The 20,128-nt window shown below is 40.3% G+C and overlaps 1 protein-coding gene across 1 annotated transcript in view; it reads left to right on the top strand.

The window, feature by feature from the left end:
• The window catches only part of KCTD3 (potassium channel tetramerization domain containing 3), an 816,466-nt gene that overhangs the window by 612,418 nt on the left and 183,920 nt on the right, over window positions 1-20,128 (top strand). The window lies entirely within an intron of this gene.

Here is a 20,128-nt window from a genome sequence, read left to right on the forward strand (position 1 = left end):
CCCCATTTTAATTCCAGTATAGTTACATGTTGGTACATAAAAGCCTACCAAGTCTGAAATACTAGTTCCAATCCACAAAACTTTAAGAGCTGAGAAGTCATAATAATGTTTCGGGCGGGGTGTGTTATATCATGTGAAGGTTAGATGAGAACAACATTCTATCATATAAGCTTCCAGCCTGACTTGGTAGGGTGAGGAAAGGTTCATCACAGGAGAAAAAATAGTTTAAGGTAAACGCCACTGTGAACAACTTAGTGTGTGGAAGCCTAAGCCACCTTCCAGCAAAGGTGCTGTGCAAATTTTCTTTTGTATCTTTGCATGATTTCTATTTCAAATGAAATTATAATGTAATTCTGTGACCTTCTTCAACTAGGAACTTCTAGAAGTGGTGAGTGCCTAGCAACATAGTAAGCATGGCAAAATTAATTGTGTATATTTTACCAGTAATGTGAGAGGTATTTTCTGCCAGGAATGTGCTTTGCACAGACATTTTAAGGATCTCATGAAGTAAGATACCTAGGTATTTTAGAGATTTGCTGCAGCATGCAAACACTCCAAATGTTTAGCAGACTAACCAGAAACATTTCAGTTTTTGGGAATGTTAGCTTAAACTGCTTACCAACTCAAAATTCTTAAGTATTTTTGCAGTTATCTGGGTTTCCCTAATAGGGCCACTCGTATTTACTCTTGTGTGCATATGAAAACTTTTGCTGATATTCCTAACATCTGGCAGCCTCTCAATTTTGACCCATGTAGCATATTTCTTGTCAAAGGTTCTACATGAAACAGGAATAATGTTGGAGACCGAGGGCATCTTTTTTGTATTCCATTTTTAGTATGAATGATTCAGATAAATCCGAGTTCTTTAAAACATTTGCTTTGGGATGGTGATGCAAAATTTTGAATGCTCTGATTGCAGTTTCTCTGAAACCAAACACTGTCAGCACCCTCTAATTTATTTTTTTTTTCATTTGTTAACTAAGTAAAGCCAGTAGGCACAAGTCTGTTTTCAGGAGTCGGGGACACTAGCTAGTTAAGTGACTTTCATAATCACAGTATAGACAAACAGAGGCCGGGGGAAATCAAACCTTGGATGTCATGATGAAACTTGTTGGTAGATGAGAGCCAGAATTCTCTGCAGTGAGCTGCATGACATTGAGTTAAATACCTTTTCAAAATGGAACATAATTATAGTAAGTGGACATTCATTGTGCTTTTTGAAACAGAGTAAATGTGTGTCCTTACATGGTCTGAGCTAGATCTTCCTTTTACAAAACCTTTTCGATAGGATCCAGTTAGTTGCAGAAGAAAACCTTCTCACATTTTAGGTTGTCTGTTTGCATACTGATTATTAACTTGGGTACAGAATTGTGCGTATAGTGTGTTGTTATAATGTTGCCGTAAAGGTTATTAAACTCTCTTAGGTCAGATGTAATTTTTATCCCTAATGAATTTCTTGCGAATTGTTAATTTTTAAGCAGTTTTATCAGTTTGGGTGTTGCTGTTTCTGTCCTTCTCCTTCATAGAGCCAAGTTCTAGTTTTATTTACTGAACATGCTTTTAGGTGTCTTTTGCACCATGTTTACTATAAATGACTTCGCTATCTGGCAGCTAGATTTAATTTCACGCTTAAATTTTCCTACCAGACTGATTGACGTAGGCTCTGGTGGGTTTTAATGTAGCATATCTACTAATGGTTTCTGTAATAAAAAAGTTCTATATCTCATTTAAAAAATGTGCATTGCGCAACAGGTTACAGCGGAGATGAACGTAATTATGGTCTTATGGTCAGTAAAAGAGATTGGTGGCATAAAGGTCCATTCACCTGCCCTGTAGTACTACACTGAATTTCCAAATAGTCAAGACTGCTGCTATTGGGTGTTGGTGGGATACTGTAGCAGTACCCTTTTCCTTTAGGTAGTCACTTCTTCATAAGTCTCTTAAACCTGAGTTCACTATAAATGTTCTCAAAACCTTTTCTGCCTTAATATTTGTTCCTGCCTTGGGAGACACTGCACTATGTAAAATCACACACACACTGTGCGTGGACATTGTGACTCTTGCACATTTTTAATATGGTAAGAAAATGAGAGCTGTCCTGGTTTGGAACATATAGGCTTGAGGACACATGGAGTTGATAGGTTCAAAAATTTACCCATTGTTTTTATTTCAGTTTGATAACTGGGTAAGTGAAACTGTCAACAGAGCCCTTTCAGCCATTACCCAGGCACCATGGTGCTAGAAAAAGAAAATTACACACAGTATAAAGAATATATAGAGCTGTGTATACTACAGTAACAAGATAGAGACAATACGTGTTTTAAGTTCTTTACAATTGTAAATGCAAGTGATATTACTCATTTGTTAAAAGTGGCAGTCTCCCTTCCATGCCCAGTTAGTTTCTGCATAAACTGCACCAAAGATGGTCATGAACTGAGTTTGACACCCCTTTTTTGATGTATTAGTTAGGGTATACATCTTCTGTTCTCCTGTAGTTTAACATGCATCATTTGTGTTTTCTTGATATTTTAATTTGTGGAAGAATGCTATCTTTTTTTCTTTTTTTTTTTTGGTTAAATACAAAAGGTATCTAGTGAGTGTGTGCTCTTTTGATTAGAGTTAATTCTGATATTTAAATTTATCCATTTCATTCTTCACAGAACCTTGAGAGACAGACTTGGGTATATGTAAAACTAAGAAATTATTACTGAGTAGTACTTCTTGTATATGTGCAGCAGCATAGAAATGTTTTAGTACTGTGAATGAAAACAGTTCTGTATTTATATAACTGTAAGATAAGGCTTTAACAATTAAAAAAAATGAAAGTAAGCAAGAGTTTTGCCAGATTGTCAACTTACTGATCTGTCTTACTTGCTGCATCTGTTGGAGTTTTGCTACTACTGCTAAGAGTGACATTGATGCAGTTACAGGAAGCTCTCTTGGGTGGGGGGACCACAGAAAAAAGTTGGAAGAAAAAACAGAATTCACCTTGCACTGATTCACATTAGGGCTTTGTTTTTGCCCCTTTACACCAAACTAACTTGCATTTTACTACTGTTGCCAGTTGGTATGTGCCTGTCTTTGGTTTAGCACCAAAGTCTGTGAGTTGGTCCTGGGATATACCCCAGTCCTCTTGTTGTGATGGGCTTGAATTCAGGCATACTCTAAAATCCATTATGTCTTTCTTTCCTGAGGACACTGAATTTTTTGCAGTGGGAATCTAAAACAAAGGCCTTGTAATTGCTTTCCTTGACTTTTCAGTATTTTACATTTAGATGTTGTCACTTGTTGAACTAGGACAGGGGTCTGCAACCTTCACTATCAAAAGAGCCATTTTGGCCCCTCTCCCACCAAATAAAATTCCTCTGGAGCCACAAAACCTATTTGACCTGTAAAATGAAGATAACAGAATGTATAAAGTTTTATATATAATTATTATACTATATATAAAAGAACTATGTTTATAAGAGCAATATTTAAAATCCATCCCTATTTTTGTTCCTTTGTTGGGATTTATATTGGGATCAGTGTGTGTGTGTGTGTGTGTGTGTGTGTGTGTGTGTGTGTGTGTGTGTGTGTGTGTGTGTGTGTACACGCGCACGTCTGTGTGTGTGACTCATACTTCTTAACTTCTTGCAAGAAATCTGGACAAAGCTATAAATAATGGGAGGACAAAGGTGCAAAAATAGGGACACTTTCTAAATATTGCTCTTACAAACTTAGAAAGTTGATAAAATAGGTTTTGCATTAGCATGAATTTTCTGAAGTCTGAAACTCAAACATCTGTCTATTTTCTGACTTCAGCCCTCAATGATTTGCAAGAAAAAACACATTTTTATGAGAAACAAATCTGTACAGTTGCTAGGTAAGTGTGTGTGTGTGTGTGTGTGTTGAAAATGCATGTTAACAGAAACTGTTATTCCAACAAGTTTCTAAATTTATAACCACAATATTTAAAATCCATCACTAGTTTTCTTCCTCCTTTATTTGTGGCTCTGTCCAGATTTCTTGTGGTAAGAGTTTCAGAGATGTGGTGGAGAGGTGTAGAAACCTTTCTGGAGATGTTGCTGCTGCCAAGGAGATCGCTCGATCACTCTGAGTGCGAGGAATGCATGGTAACAGAAACAATGTTATTCTAGCAAGTTTCTAAGTTTATAAGAGCAATATTTAAAATCCGTCACTCGATCACTCTGTGTGTGTGTGTGTGTGTGTGTGTGTGTGTGTGTGTGTGTGTGTGTGTGTGTGTGTGTGTGTGTGTGTGTGTGTCGTGGGGCAGAGTGGCCATTATTTTTCAAAGCTACAGGGAGCCACTACAGAAGGGTGTAAGAGCCGCATGCGGCTCCAGAGCCACAGGTTGCAGACCCTTGTACTGGGAGGTCTTAGTTTTCCAAATGAGTCTGAGATACCAGTATATTTGCCCAGACTAGTAATTGTAATCTCCCATCATGTAGATTGAGAGTAGAATGTGTGTTTAGATTACAGGTAGCCTCATTTTCTGTAACTGTCAAGTGATCCTGTAGAAATTACAATGCAGCATCTGGTGATTTGCAATTATAAGCTGTTTCCTTCCATCTCAGTGATAATGTTGCTGGATATTTAAAAGGTATTAGGGTGCTATATCTGAAACAGAGCTAGTGGACACTAGAAAAAGGTCTTTAGCTCTGGAAGAGGCAATATTCTGGTACGAATGGACCTTGCACCTTACAGACTCTTAATTATTTGTCGTCTTTAGGTTCCAGGAATATCTACTGCTTGTCAGAGTAGTTTTAATATCACCAAACTTGACACTTTATTTTGTAATCAAACAATAGTTTTAAAGACTTGTGCATCCTCAGTTTAATTTTGTTAGACAGCTGGAGTACCTTTAAAATTTGTGTTTCCAAGAGTGAAACCATATCCTGTAATTCAGCACTGTGTCTGTGACCTATTAGCCTTAAATTGTTTCTTTGCAACCTGTTCTCCAGGTATTCTATTTAATATATAGTAACTCAAACTCTGCTGAGTGATCAGAGCTCTACATACTCTTCTGTTTAATTGATTTGCTTGGAGTGATATCTCAGAAACTGTAAATGCTGATTAGCAGACAGACTTTCAGAATTGACAGTGTTATTTATTTGTTGATATCTGATTATTGGGCTGGTCTGACTAGGTAGGAGTCCATTTTCAGCAGAGGCCCAGGGAGAAAAGGTCCAAAATATTACAGAACATTTTAAGAACAATAATTTTAGTCTTTAAAAATAATACAAAAAACAACTATAATTTAAATTATTATACCAAATTAGACACAATTGAAAACATTGGTTAAGAATATATATGCTGTATGACAATGATTTAATAGCTGGAGAAATTTTAGCCAGTTTAAAGAGTAATTAAAGGTAAGTTAATGCAAACTGGAATTGCAATACAGGGTGAGAGAAAAGCAGGCTTGTGGTATATTTAGAGAAAGAAACGGGAGAGAAATTGATAGAAGTAAGGAATTGAGTGAAGGGTAGAGTAAGGAGATATACAAGGTGTGTATAGGTATTTTGTCACATTTAGGGATATAGTTTATCCTAGTGTTGAGCAAGAATAGAGCCAGCTTTTGGCTGGGAAGTCTTTCAGAATGGTTTTGAAGGATGAGAGGGAGGGTATTGACCTGATGGATGCATATAAGGAGTTCCAGGCCTTAGCAACATGGTATGAGTACAGTGCCCAGCAGATTTGATAGGTTTGTGGACAGACAGGAGTTTTGATTTCAAATCCATGATATCTTTATGTACTCGGAATAAAAGTCTTGTTAGATTAAAGTTTTACTCAGTAGGTTGTGCACAAGTGCTTCTCGTGGGACCATACAAGGCCTAGCCATATTCGCTTTTAAGCAAACACTCTTTAAAAGTTCTTGCCACCCTTTACATATACTTAATAGTGCGCACCTCTCAAGTCATGCAGAGCTGTACATAACCCTGGTGTAAATTTGTGTGCCCATCCAATTATCAAGACTAGCCTCAAAAGCGGGCAGTGTAGTACTTTGCTTAACCTGTAGTGATGACCTGTTCCTTAGACTGGGAATATAATGATTTATGAACCTATCCCTCCAGAGTTTTTTTTTTTTTTTTTTTTTTGGTTTAAATTTAGGCCCCTAGTGTGGGTGTTTGTATTGGTAATAATTTTTCAAATAAATAAGAGATCAAGTAAGACTGACTGTTGTGGCTTGATAAGCGAGAACACAGCATCTTAGAGCAGTTGGTAGGCTGCGGAGTATAAAGAGAGTTGTGCTAATCTGTCAGGATATTTGAAAGAATTAAGACCTTTCATTTTTTGGTTAAAAACTGTTGAGGTCTCTGCAGCTGAGCAATGTACTTGGATGTGTACTTACCAAAGGGGGCATAGTATTTGATTATGGATCTAATAAGAGTACAGTGGTAAGATGACTTTGAATCTGAAGAAGTTCCTTTGGAAATTAACTGGGCCAGATGGAAGGATTTCCTGCCTATGGTAGAAACATGATCAAAGGAGAGAGAGAGAGTTGTCCACATAAGTACCAAGGTCTCTTATGATCGTATCTATTTGAAGAAGAGTTTATAACATATGATGTGGGAAAAGATTTTTTGCCAAATGCTACTAAAATGCACTTCTTGCATTTAGCTTGAGACCATTTTCATTATACCAGGTATGTGCATATTCCAGCCCTCTTTGGAGCCATTAATTATGAATAAATGATGCAGAATCTTGCATTCATCAGCAAACATGGCCAACCACACTTCTGGGGATATTGGCTTGGATGTCCGCAAAATAAGCTCTAAACAAGGGGTGGCCAATACTGATCCCTGCAGTACACCACTAGTTACAGTTTTACATTCAGAGATAGTACCAGCAGCTTTCACCACGTTGGGATCTGTTGGATAGTTTGCTGTCCAGTGGGCAAAGTAAGGGTTTATATTAAGTTTGTATAACTTTTCAATAGCACCAGCATAGGGGATCATGTTAAAAGCCTTCAACATATCAAGGTAAGCAGCATGCCCAGAGTGACTGCTGTTGACAGCATTTGTTACCCTTTCAAAGCAGTTTAGTAGCTTCAGCAGGCAAGGCCTTTCCTTCACAAAACCAGCCCGAGTGGGGTCTAGTTCAGTTAATTTGCCTATGTTGCATAAATAACTTTTGTTATGATACATTCCATGGCTTTGTGTACAAGACTAATAAGGCTGGTAGGCCTATAATTGCTTGGATATATAGAGGGGGCATCCTTGTGTAGGGAAGTCACAGTGGTCGTTCTCCAGGCATTACGGACAAACCCTGTGGATAAACCAATTAAGTAGAGGCTCAGCTAGTGCATATCCGATACTAATGACAGTGTAGCCCAGCAAGTTATCTTGTCCCATAGTAACATTATTTTTAGACTTTAATAGGGATTCTAAGTCTTGTTCCAAGGTGATTGCAGGAAAAACTATTTTTTTAGGGATAGTGGGTACAATAATGTGGGTAGGTGGGGTAAGGTTATCAATAAATTGGAATTGAAATATGTGATATAGATGAGCTCCATGTATTGCTATAGCAATAACCAATGACTGGGTGTGGTGTATTGAAGATTTACCCATGGTTGGTGTAGTTTAATCACGAGAACAAAGCCCGAGTAATTAAACAAAGGCAACCATAGGTAAATCTTCAATATGTCACACCCAGTTGTTGGTTATTGCTGTTATACAATGATATTATTTAAGAAAAAAATTAGTTACTTTTTCTTAAGTAATGTCTTTGTATAATGGCAAAGTGGTCTTCCGCTTTTTTTTTTTTTTTTTTTTCCAGAATCCTGGGGCTTTCTTGATGTACTGCTCATGTGTGCGGGACTTGCGTTCACATTCTTACTCTGCGCATCAGTGCTTTGGAAAGAAAGCAACAAGAAAGGAAGGTCTCCATTGCTTTTTTATTTTATTTTTATTTATGTATTTATTTTTATAAAAATGTAAAATTTGGACAGTTCAGAGGTACGAGAGAGACTGGGCAGAAATACAAGGATAATTGGATACGTTTCTTTAGTTTTGCATAACGTATCTGTTTTTCTTTGTATTTTCTCTGCACCATCTCTCTCGTACCTCTGAACTGTCTGGATTTCAAACTTTTGAGTTTTTCAAAAAAAAAAAAAGTAATAAACTGGAAAGGTTCATAGCTTATTAATATTTGCTATTTTCTATTGGTATATGCTCAATTTATAATGGGTACACTGGTTGGGCTTGACCCATCATTGTGCACAGTTTTTTTCATAGAATATATTAACAGAAGACCGTACTTTTTTTCTCTTAGTATATGCTCGATTTACAACGGGCACACTGGTTGGGTTGACCAGTCAGCATGCACATTTTTGAGTGTAAATGACCTGTCATTGTATGATGAGCATTATTCTATAATTTCCTCACACAACTAAAGAAAGATTTGTAATTTCCTTTGGTGTCTGCAGCAACCTTAAGTTCATACTCTGCTTTACATTTTCTGATGGTGCTTTTAAGATCCTTGCTGGCATGTTTCATTGTGGGTTTTGAAGAGTGTAGCTGCCCTCTCAGTTGGTATCATTTAGAGGGGATTGTGGGAAATTTTGTTTAGGTCTACAAGCTGAAGTAGGTTTGCCCTGCAGAAGTCCCTAAAAATCGTTTCACTTGGTGGTTAGATTGTACCATTAAGCCTGACTAAGAAGGTAATTGATTTTGTGATCAGATTTAACCAGGGTGTGGAGTTATGTGGTTAGTTACAAGTGGGAGCTAAGTTGATAAGGACCAGGTCAAGCATATTAGAGCCTCTAGAGGATAGTAATACAATTCATAGAGTCATAGATTCATAGATTATTACTAGGCTAACTGCCCTCGTGGACCATTTTAAGCCTAGCCAATTACCCCATGTGAGAATCAAACCCTGCACCTTGTGTTTCTAAGGTAAGCACCTTAACCATTACACCACCCTCCCACCCGTGTTCCAGTGTATTGGTGTTAATACAATCTAGTAAACTGAGCATATCCATTTTTAGAGGTGTAGGTGTTCCAGTCTCTGTGCATTTCAAGACTCCTGGCAAGACTGTAATTGGTTGCCATTCAACCCTTCAGTGTTAAGGTAATTCCTGTGATCATTGGGGGGGCACAGCTGTCAATAGCAAGATGACTACTCCCCTTCATTCTTCTTAAAGTTGGTGTACTACAGGGATCCATACCTGGACCACTATTTACTGTATTCATAAACAGTGTTCACTTAACAACCAAACAGCCATTAGTGATGCAATTGACCAAAGGTTCTACTTTAGTCTGCTCTGTCCCCACTTACACAAATTACACCAACAAACCCAAGTAGCCTTCACATCCATCTCACAGCTTCTGCTAAATCTAAATAAAACTAAATTGCTTCTTTTCAACCCAATATCCAACTCGGAGTAGGAACCGATTCTGTTACATCATCAAATACTAGAATCAAACTCATCCCAAATAATAAACTTCCGGAAGTTACAATAGATGAAAATATGCAATACAACCCACACATTCAGATAGTAATTAGAAAGGCTCACCAAAAACTCTGTCTTCTCTTTAGGGCAAAACATTACTTCACAAAGAGAGAGACTGTTGCAGAAACCTGTCTCCTGCCCTCTCTTCTCTACGCCACGTAGATCTCCACAAACTTGACAGTACTTCAGAGGTCTAAACTTAAGCAATGCTACTACAAAATTGCTAAGTTTGCTGCTTATTCCTCCGTCATAGCCACGACTGCTAATCCATCAAACTATTGAATTGGATAGACCTATCCAATATCCTCCACCAGTCCCAACTTTTAGTCATACATGGCCTGATACACTATCCAGAAAACTGCCCAGCCCTCGCAGATATAATCCAGCACTACAACCTTAGTAGGAATCTGTGTTCAAAAGTTAAATGTCAATATTAGCAAGTCTCAGAATATAACAAGTGAAACACATTACTCCAACTGAGTGTCCAAACTTTAGAACCTAATCCTACTCGCCCTCAAGAAGGTCAAGGAGAGACAAACTTTTAAAGTAGAGCTCAAACAATATCTTAACAAAATCTTGGAACTTCCCATGTTCATCCATTGGATGAAAATGACACAGCCCTCTCCCTAAGTCTTTATTCATAACACAGAACCCCTTTAAATCTGTAACATGGAAAGAAACACACGTAGTATACATGTTTGTTTGTTATGCACATAAGTAAAACTGAACTGTTATGTAAAAGCTTTTACTGTATATGTAAAGATTGAAAAGAATGTATGTCATGACTCTGCCTTGTTTAAGCTTCTTACTACCTTGACTGTCGTGATGCTTAACTGTCATTCATTGCTAATATAGAGCTTTCCCCGTCAACAAATGTAAAATAAATAAATTTGTACCTGACAGTGAAGTAAGGGTAATTTAGATCTCCAGGAGCTCCACGTTAGGGTTGTGGGTGATCTAACTTGAGATGATGGTGCTTCTGACAAACACAGATACTCCCCCACAGTTACACAAGGGCCTGAAGGCATGATAGGTGCTAAACCCTTGTATAGAGGGAATGTTGTCATTGCACTCAAGTCATGTCTCATTAACTACACATATATGAATGGGTGTTAAGTTGCGCCATCACCATCGGTGATTCATCCAGTCGTCTCTGCACTTGAGGAGACATTTGAGCCAGCATCCTTAGTCTCACCCTCATCTAAGTGCTCTAAAGAAACCAGATAGATTCTACAGGGTTCAGTGGGAGTTTGACTACCTTTACTTAATTGTGACAGACCCTGCTTTGTTTCCCTGAGGCAACCAAGGGGTCTAGTTTGATGCCAAGAATGAATACGCTACTGAATTACAAGGCAAGCAGAACCCTGTATAGTTTCTTTTTTGCATTGTTTTTATTTGGTTTTAAAACAATAAATAAACAAATTGATTCTAAATCGAACAAGCAACTATTTACATAGGTACACAGCTGATTAGTACATCAAAATTATACATAAACAATAATTAATATTTTTCAAGCAAGCCTTTGTTTAAGCAAAGATTTATATGAATGTGTAATGTTAGAAGTTCTCATCTTTATAGTATGCAATTCACTACTGCAAACAATATTTGCCATCCTAATAAATTCAACACTAGAGGAGGAAAACTTAAATCTGAAGTAGTTACTTCATTTGATCTGCAACCTGTGGGACTCTGATCCGACCTCGGATCCGACCGGCAGCTTTCCAAGCTTCAAGATCCGAGCTCCTAGCTCCTCCCCCCTACCCATAATCCCTTGCTACCAACCACATTACCTCAGATCGTTTTTTGCCGCGGCTAAAGACAGTTGCATCTTAGTGAAGAGCTCCTGGCCTGATGAGATTGTTCCTTTTTCTAAAAGCTAACTTCTAGTTTAAATTGTGTGTGTGTTGTTTTTAGCGTTTAAAAAAAAAAAAACTTTCTCTTTAGTTTAAATTTTATCTCTCCCCTCCCCCCCCCTTAGTGTTTGGGTGTGTGTGTGAGAGAGTTATGGCTGAAGCAAAAGTTATATTTTCTAAGTGTACTGAGTGTGGCCATAAGCTTTCCCCAGCTGATGGCCACACTCAGTGTGTTTTGTGTCTGGGGGCAGCACATTTGTCAGAGGCCTGCCAGATTTGTGCGGCCTTTAATCCTCGGGCACTTAGGGACAGGAAGAACAAGCTGATCCTGGCGGGAAAACTCCCTCAGGAATCAGCTTCTTCTTCCTCTCCTAGCCGGATCCAGGCTACTCCGGTAGCTTCAGCGCTGGCTACTCCCTCAGCTGTACCGGGACTCAACCTCCCTTATCGGGTACTAGCTCTGTGGAGTCTGGTTCTTCTTCCCACAGGGAGAAGAAGAAACACAGAGAGAGAGAGGGTCATATTTCTAAGAGGCGGGCCGAGTCTCATCCCTCGGCTCCGCCTGAAAAGATTCTGAAATCTCCTGAGAGGGTCTCCGGATCCTTGTCCTCTCGGCTCCGTTCACCCTCCTTTTCCCCGGAGCCGGAGGAGGAGGATAGGTCTCCCTCGAGGTCTTCGAGGCGGCCTTCCCGGCCTGCTTCGACTACCTCTTCGCGGTCTACCAGAAGCATCTCCGAAGCAGACATGGATCGGATGATGCGAAGATTTTTGCAGACCCAGATGCAGATGGGGATGCTCTTGCCCCCCCCCCCCCTTGGGAGGGAGTGCAGCCCCCATGTTTGCCCCGATAGCTCCTTCTCCGACCCGTTATCGGGTCTCGGAGTTTTCGGATCCAGGCCCTTTCGGATCCGGGGATACGTCGGCGCCGACAGGGATAGTGTTTTCGCCGACTATGCCTTCGAGCTTGTCGGATCCAAGCTCTCGGGGCCAAGGGTTGAGCATCTGATCCGAGGGAGTGGTTGTGTCTTCGGCGCCGATGGGGCCGGAGCGCACCGCTGCCTCGGATCCGATTGCTTCGGCTCCGACCCCGATCCTTACCTCGGAGCCGAGGAGGTTACTTTCTCAGGCTGGTGATGGTGCATCTCCCACGGCCTTTGAGGTAGTGGAGAGGGTACTGTCGAGGTCATCCAGGTCCCCGACCGGGCCTTTGGATCCGCCCGTGCCCCCACTGTATCAGGGTCTGTCTTCGCTCATCCGTCCTTTGGGACAGCCTGCCCAAAGCCTCCAGTTAGTTCCCAGGGAGGAACACCAAACGGTGGACGAGCCCTCTTCGGACAGCCCCGCCGAAGAGGTGCCTCAGAAGCACTAGTGCAAAAGGAGTCACCTGGACTCCCCCGAGTCCATTACCACAGATACGGATTTGGAGGATACAGAGGGTTCCCCAAGGTCACCCCCTGAAGATGTCTCATTTGGAGACATCATGGAGATGTTGCGTATAAGAGGGGGGTGGTCGGCCCAAAAGCCCTCCATGGACGAGTCCGTATTTCTGGAGGCCTTTGAGGCAGGCCCATCTACCTCCTGGGTGTCCCCCCCAGCTGACCCCTTGGTGGACCTAATTACCACCAGGGCTTGGAAGGAGCCCGACACCGTGGAGCCTATCCCTAGACGCCCGGATAAGGTCCTCAGCCCTCCCTCTGATAGACCTTCGTGGTCCAAAGGCGCACCAGTGGATGCTATGTTGGTGGCGGCTGCCACTAAGAAAGAACTTACCCAAGAAAGTTCTTCGGTCCATCCGCCGGACAAGGAGTCCCGGGCTTTGGACCGTATTGGGAAGCGGATGTTTGCTTCAGCAACCTTTGCTATAAGGTCGCTAAACTACATGGCACACACTATCAGGCTACAGCGTGACTTAATTAAGGAATACGCTGCAGCCCCTCCGGAGTCCATCTCGGTCTCAGACAAAAAGGTTTTTGAGACCCGAATGGCCACTCTAAAGTCCATATCAAACACATCTATGCGGCTTCTTTCTCATGCCACGGAAGGAGCCGCTAGAGCTAGCGGAGCGGGAGTAGTTTTGCGACGGCACTCCTGGCTCCGCCTCTGCGATTTCACGGATCCCTTCAAGGCGTCCTTCGCGAACGCCCCTTACAATGGTTCGGCCTTATTTGGCTCATCGGTTCGCGACACGCTAGTCCAAAGCGAGAAGGATGGGAAGACACTGTCGGCCGTCGGAGTCCGCTTCTCGAACCCCCAAAGATCCTTCTCCAGGAATCAGAGGGGGCAAAAGAAGCTGTGGTTCCGGAAATCTCAGCAATCCCTTCCTGCTGCGGACAACTGGTCCTCTAGAGGCAGAGGAGGACAAGGTGGACGCCGGCCCAGAGGCAGAGGGGGCCCGCGTAACTTCAGGTCTAGAGAACCCTTCTCGGAGGGACCCGCGCAACACTCCTGAGGGCTTGCCCGACTGTCCCTCTCTGGAGGCAGTCGGGGGGCGACTATCGGAGCACCTATCAAGCTGGGAGTCAATTACAAACGATCGATGGGTGCTCCAGATAATATCCAGAGGTTACACAATTCCGTTCTTGCAACCCCCCCCCAAGCCCAAACATCTCCCAGATGTTCCACCCCATCAAAGGGAGTCCGCAACTCAAGAAATTTCAGAGTTGCTAAGAAAAAGTGCCATCCAGCCCGTCCCCCCAGATCAGTCCGGATCGGGTTATTACTCCAGGTTCTTCTTGGTGCCAAAGAAAACGGGGGACCTCAGATCCATTCTAGACCTTTCGTCCCTGAACCTGTTCATACCCAAGGAAAAGTTCCAGATGGTCACACTCCAGTCTATTCTCCCCCTTCTGCAGGAGACCGACTGGATGTGCTCGTTGGATCTCAAGGACGCTTACTACCATATACTAATGGACAGACGGTCCAGGAGATTTCTCCGCTTCCGGCTAGGAGCCAGTCATTATCAGTTCAGGGTTCTTCCATTTGGCCTAACCTCAGCCCCCAGAGTGTTTACCAAAGTCATGGCAGTGGTAGCAGCCCACTTGAGACTTCAGGGCATTCAGGTGTTCCCTTACCTGGACGATTGGCTCCTCACCGCCCCCAACAAGCATCTTCTGGTTACAGCGAGAGACTATGCCCTATCTCTGTGTGCTCACTTGGGCATTTCAGTCAATTTGAAGAAATCCTGCCTGTGCCCATCTCAAGCCCTAGATTTCATAGGGGCCAGGTTGGATACTCGAATCTCCAGAGTGGTCCTCACACCAACCAGAATAAACAGTTTGTACCGCCAAGTCTTGCATATTCTTCAGATCCCAACTCCCCCTGCAGAATTAGTCCTGAGGGCGTTAGGATCTATGTTGGCGGCAATCGGCCTTTCCCTCCATGCCCGTCTGCGGATGCGAGTATTACAGTGGACTCTCCAGGTCCAGTGGTCTCTGTTGACCCATCCTTTGGACATGCCGATTCCCCTGAGCAGGGCATGCAGGGACTCCCTACTTTGGTGGCTGCAGGCAGAAGATCTCAAAGAAGGGAGACACTTTGTGATTCCCCCAGTCGAAGCCACGTTGACCACGGACGCTTCCTGCCTCGGGTGGGGCGGGCATTATGCAGGGAAGTCAGTCCAAGGAACGTTGACTCCTCTAGAGACTGCATTACATATCAATGTCCTAGAGATGAGGGCATTGCTATTGGCGTTGCAAGCTCTCCATCACCTTCTACCTCTGGGGACTATTGCAATCCACACGGACAACATGTCCATGGTATGGTACATCAACAAACAGGGAGGGACCAGGTCTTTACCCCCTGTGTCGAGAAGCCATGAGAGTGTGGGAATGGGCAATTTCCACCAACCCCTTTCTGATAGCAACGTACATTCCGGGACGGACCAACATATTAGCAGACAGCCTAAGTCGGGTGTTTCTCAGCCCTTATGAGTGGTCTCTGAATCCCTCGGTCGCGAAACAGATATTCCACAAATGGGGTCAACCTCGCTGCGACCTTTTTGCTTCTCCCCTAAACGCAAAATGCAGCGAGTACTTCGCGATAGTTCCCCCCAAAGGGGAATCTCCCAGGGACGCCCTGGTTCATGCTTGGCCGCCCGGTCTTCTTTATGCATATCCTCCTCTTCCTCTGATGATGAAATTCATCCAGAAAGCCTGTCGGTTGGGAAGCAAAGTGATTCTCATTGCCCCATTCTGGCCTCGACAAGTCTGGTTCCCCTTTCTGCCATCTCACAGTGTGGCTCCCCCTTGGATTCTGGATCCCAAGCCAGACCTAATCTCGCATCCAACGAGATGCCACACTCCAAACCTGGTCAGCCTCCGGCTCACAGCCTGGCTGATCCAGTTCCATTAATGGCAAGGACTCCCGGTATCTCTTCCCCAGTCAAGGCTATTCTCGTGGCAGCTCATAAGCCATCCACCAGAAAACTCTACAACAGTAAATGGAAACGTTTTTCCATCTGGGCAAAGGATAAGGGGTTAGACCCCTTTACGGTTCCTATTCCCAACATTCTGGACTTTCTATCTCTCCTTTTTGAGCAGGGAGCTAGCGCGTCCACCATTAAAGTTCAACTTGCTGCCATCTCCCATTATCATGTAGGAGATGGCATAAGTTCTTTGGCTTCAGTTAAAATATGCAAAGCCTTTCTAAAAGGCGTGTTCCTCTTAAAGCCTCCCATTAAACCGGCTATGCCTCCATGGGATCTTACCCTGGTATTACAAGCATTAACGGGACCACCTTTCGAACCTGCGGCCTCTGCGCCATTGAAGTTCTTATCTTGGAAGACAGCCTTCTTGGTAGCAATTACCTCCGCCAATCGGGTATCAGAGCTACAAGCCTTGTGCATTAAGTATCCATACCTTATTTTTCACAAAGATAGGGTTGCCCTCAGGACTAATCCTTCTTTTCTTCCTAAGGTAGCCACAGAATCTAACATTAATCAATCTATTAACCTCCCTGTTTTCTTTCCTAGCTTCCAAAACAAAGGTGAATACACATTGCACAAATTGGATGTACACAGGCAACTGCGTTTTTACTTGCACAGGACTAAAGATTTACGCAAGTCAGACCAGTTGTTTGTTTCTTATGCTAAATCAGCCATGGGCAAACCAATTTCTAAGGTGACAGTAGCGAATTGGATTTCTCAATGTATCAGACAGGCATACATTTCAATTGGAAGACCAGCTCCGGTTGCCATCCGGGCACACACTACCAGGTCTGTGGCTACCTCAACAGCGTTTTGGTCTAGAGTTCCAGTTGACGATATTTGTTCAGCGGCTACTTGGTCCTCTTCCCATACGTTCATTTCTCATTACAAACTGGACATGATCTCCAGAAGTATGGCTTCCTTTGTCTCCACGGTGCTTCGGAATATCCTTCCGTAGGGTCCACCCAGGGCCTTTAGGTAAGCTGGGGACTCTGTCCCACAGGTTGCAGATCAAATGAAGTAACTACTTCAGATATAGAAGTTATGTACTCACCATAACGTTCCATCTGAGTAGATACTTCATTTGTCTGCAACCGACCCCCCCTGCCATCCCCCGAACCTCAGTAAAATATTGTCCTGTGGAGAATTCTCTCCGTCTTTAGCTTATAGGGCAAAATAACCGATCTGAGGTAATGTGGTTGGTAGCAAGGGATTATGGGTAGGGGGAGGAGCTAGGAGCTCGGATCTTGAAGCTTGGAAAGCTGCCGGTCGGATCCGAGTCCCACAGGTTGCAGACAAATGAAGTATCTATTCAGATGGAACGTTATGGTGAGTACATAACTTCTATTTTTCCAATTTTTAATAATTACTTTTCTGGCTATAGCAAGAATAGACCAAAGAAGAGGCACTTGGGTTTTTGTAATTTTCAGGAATCGGAACATTAAATAAAACTAAAGATTTAGAAATATTACAGCTTTCTGACCATAGAGCCTAAATAAAGTTATTCATTTCTTTCCAAAAAGGGGAGATGACTTCACATTCATATATCATATGCATCTAATCGGCTATTTCAGAATCACAGCTCCAGTATTTAATTCTGTTTGATTTATACATAATTGTAATTTTGTTAGGAGTGACAAAAGCTCTGTGTAAAAATTTCCAAGTGAAAATTTTCTAATATATTAAAGATGTAGTTTTATCTGTAGATTTTAATATTAATTTCTTGTATTCTTCAGAGAAGTATTTATTCATTATTCGTTTTTGAGGAGTATTTCCAATAGGACTTGTCTAAATATGTGAAATCTAACTTAAGAATTTTGTAAATTTGTGACAGCTTTTTTTTTATTTTTCATTGCATTATTATTGACATTTATTAAGAATTCAAATAATTTAGGGAACAGTTTCTTAAATGGTTAAATATCTTATTTACCTCTGTGTTCACAAAGTCTCTAAATATTTGTAAAATTAACCAGTTCTCAGAATCTTTATTGCATTTGGGCCTTAAATTTTTAACAGTATATATATATATATATATATATATATATATATATATATATATATATATATATATTCTACAGTTTATATATATATATATATATATATATATATATTCTACAGTTTATATATATATATATATATATATATATATATATATATTCTACATTTTATATATATATATATATATATATATATATATATATATATATATATATATATGGATCCCCTTCACATGGTTGACTTTCAAATAGCCGAGACCATATGATCGACTTTTGAAAAGCCGACCATGGGGAACTGCTTTCTCCGCACAGTGCGGAATGGGAACATTTCCCACTTCCACACTGTAGTGCAATCCTATGGGAGGGGTGGCAGAGCTCCCCCATGGGGGGTCAGGGGGGGCGGAGCTCCCTTTCTAGCAGTTTAAGGTAAGTGTTTGTTGTGTGTTTGTTTACTTTACATAGTCGGCATTCTGAAAGTTGATCATATGGTCTCGGCCATATGAAAGCCAACTTTCTGAAATGTCGACCATGTAAAGTAGACCCATATATATGTGTGTGTGTGTGTGTGTGTGTGTGTGTGTGTGTGTGTGTGTGTGTGTGTATATATATATATATATATATATATCTATAGCAGTACCATTTAAGAATTGATACCAGTAAATTAAATTTTGTTGTTTCAGTATTAGCATTTTGTTTAAGTTATGAATTTCTAAGCAGTCATTTGTATATGCAATTGGAAACCTAGAAAATGTTAAGTCTTTAATACAGTGGTTAGAATATGTGAACTTTAGGAAAGAGGAAATGATATTTAAAAAGGGAATTTGAGAAGAGGGTGTAATATCATTTACACAAAAATGTTTTAATAACCAGATAAAACTAGTAGGTACTATTTATTTATGACTGGTTGTGATGTATTTATTATTTACTAATAATTGTTTTGATGTAGTTGTTTCCATTTTGAATAACAAGATGAACTTATCTACAATGCTATATATTTTATAATTGTGGAAGTAGCATACAATTGAACATCAGGGAATTATATTCCACCATTAAGCCAATCAAAGGAAACTTTGGGTTTATTAGGATGCCAAAAAAATGAAGTAGAATATTATTAATCTTCATCAGTTTTGTTGGTGGAGATGGTACTAAGGACTGTAAGACAATATTTTGGGGAGAATTAACATCTTAATAAGCATTAATCGTTCTTCCATGGTAAAGAATAATTTGTTCCAATTTGTGACTAAACTTAAAATGTTATCAACAACCTGTTGAAAGTTTGTATCATTTCTTTCCTACTAGACATGGTTATACCAAAGCATTTCATTTGACTGCTATTCCAATTGAAGTTAGAATATTTTTGTATAATTTTTTATTATTTAATAATGTACTTGTTTTATTATAATTAAATCTGAAGTTTGAGATTTCTTCAGACTGACTCATAGAACTAATTATATGTTCTAATGAATTTTGTATATTTTTTATTGTTAGTAAAATATCAGCAAAAGTTGAATTTTTCGTTCAAAATTTTCTTTTATTTTGATACCATTAATGTTCTTATTGAATCTAATACTGTTAGCAAAGTGTTCTATAGCTAATGCATAAAGTAAAGATTATAGTGGACAGTCTTGTTTTGTGTCTTTTTGTAAATTAAAGGAATTTGAAAGAAAATAACCTATTTTAACATAAGCACAAGAGTTATACTTGTATAGCTTAGAAATTAATGCAATTAGCTCAGGAGAGAAATTATAAAATTTAAGTGTTTTAAAGAGGTATGACCAATTAACTGAGTCAAAAGCCTTGCCTAAATCGAGACTAATGATAAAAGTTTTTTTTATTTTTATTTGCATACTCTGTTAATATATGCACTTTTATATTATCCTGTACTTGTCTATTTAAAATAAACCCAGTTTGATCATTGTTTTTAGTTTATGTATAAATAAATTAATCTGTTAGCTAAAATGGATATGAACATCTTATAGTCCACATTTAAAAGTAAAATGGGTCTGTATGATGAACGGTTTGTAGGATCCTTATCTTGTTTTAAAATAGGTGATATAATGGAATATTTCCATGATGGGGGACTTCAGTTGTTTTTATTTCTATATAGACCATATGTAATATTTTAACCGCATAGTATTTTATATAGTTCTGTATAAGTTTATCATATGTAATATTTTAACTGCATAGTATTTTATATAGTTCTGGTATAAGATTACCTTATTTTTTTACTTTATTTGATCTTTTTCTTTCTGTTAAAGTGAATTTTTTTTTTAATTTGTTCACTTAATTTATTTGTATTTTCCCTTAAAGTTTCACTTATATCATTATTAGTATTTATACTTTCATGAAATATTTTAAAGTCCTCAAGGTTGCCTGTAATATCTGTTCTACTTACTTT

This window comes from Protopterus annectens, chromosome 1.part0 (genome assembly GCF_019279795.1).
Source record: "Protopterus annectens isolate FY-2018-M chromosome 1.part0, PAN1.0, whole genome shotgun sequence".
In the NCBI taxonomy this organism is placed as follows: Eukaryota; Metazoa; Chordata; order Ceratodontiformes; family Protopteridae; genus Protopterus; species Protopterus annectens.